The following is a 1,375-nucleotide window of genomic DNA, read 5'->3' on the forward strand; positions in this document are numbered from 1 at the left end:
GGAGTAATTAGTTACCAAATATGTGCTTGTCACTGTATTACTTCATATTCCTCACTTAATCTTCCCAGGAACCCTTTGAGTAGGAATTATTCTCATTTTTTAGGTAAGAAAACTGAGGCTTTACTTCTTACAAGTTTGTCTGACTGTAAGACGTGTCATTCCCAGTAATTCTATCATAGGACGGGATTTTACCTTAATGAGAGTTGGGGGACTTGAAGTCAAGGTGATACTTTACCTGGAGAGCAGTATTTGGATCCATGATTGATACTAGAACAACCACCAGTGGTTTCTGTATGGATATTCATTTGTTAAGTCCTCCTGCACTAAAGGAAAGTATATCTTGCCTTCTATAAGTAATCCTTCTTTTCAGTTCAAAGTATTTCCCATGGACTTGATACAAAGCAAGAATTACTGAAATGTGCCCAGCAGTGCACATTTCAGTAAAGTACCTATTCTTTCCTATCACTGAGGGACATGGGGCAGAGTGGGGAGTTTGAGATGTGGTTGCTTGACCATTCAGGATGATATTGAGGCTACCGTAGAAATAAAAGAAATTTGGTTTTTTGATTTACACTTGAAATGGCCCCACACAAAGCTATGAAATCCATCATTCTGTGTCCTCCTACTCTTCCTTTTCTTTCTCCTGTGGCAACCACTATTCCCAAGGCACCTTCCAGGAAAAACTAGCAATAAAAAGGTAGAAGGGAGAAGTAGGTCTATGTTCTTGAGCTCTTCTACCTGCATCTTAATGAGCAGAATCTGAGCCCACGGACATTACTAAGCTTTACTTAATATCACAGCATAACTAAGCTTAAGCGACTGTTGGCAAAGGCCAGTAGCACATGCTGTTGGTAGGTCTAGTGCCCGGGGCATGTGAAAAATTTTCATTTCATGATCAAGTGGAGAGAGGATAGAGAAGAGTTAAAAGCAATTGCTTTGCGTGGAGGGGGTGTGCAGGACCCGGGCAAGGGGCACTTCCACCACCCTTTGCCCTAGTCTATCCATTGAGCAAGAAAGGAAGCACCGAATTGCCAATCCCTCCTGGTTTTGAAAAATCAGGGAAACCTTGAGGCTCCATTTCCTGCCACAGGTATGTTGTGATAACTGCCAGTTGCTATAATCTCTCTGCTCTTGAACCCCAGCCCCATCTGTAACTCTCTTGGCTACAAGTATTAGCTTTGCCTCATCCATTCCACAGGGAAAGCAGATTCCAACCCTCATGGAGAAAAACAGTATTTTCTTCCTTTCGTTCTTCTCAAAATCTCTCCCTATCTCTTTCTCTTCATGTGTTTCTAGACATATTGGAAGGCTGTTGCCCAACGCTGAGCTAAGGAATCATTTTTTTCTTTTTTTTTTTTTACCCTACCCTCCTTAG

At 41.8% G+C, this 1,375-nt stretch overlaps 1 protein-coding gene across 1 annotated transcript in view; it reads left to right on the forward strand.

The window, feature by feature from the left end:
- TNFSF4 (TNF superfamily member 4) overlaps nucleotides 1-1,375 on the forward strand; it is a 223,977-nt gene that overhangs the window by 178,782 nt on the left and 43,820 nt on the right. The gene's annotated exons all lie outside the window — the stretch shown is intronic.

The sequence above is a fragment of the Balaenoptera physalus genome (assembly GCF_965194825.1).
Source record: "Balaenoptera physalus genome assembly, chromosome: 1".
Lineage (NCBI taxonomy): Eukaryota > Metazoa > Chordata > Mammalia > Artiodactyla > Balaenopteridae > Balaenoptera > Balaenoptera physalus.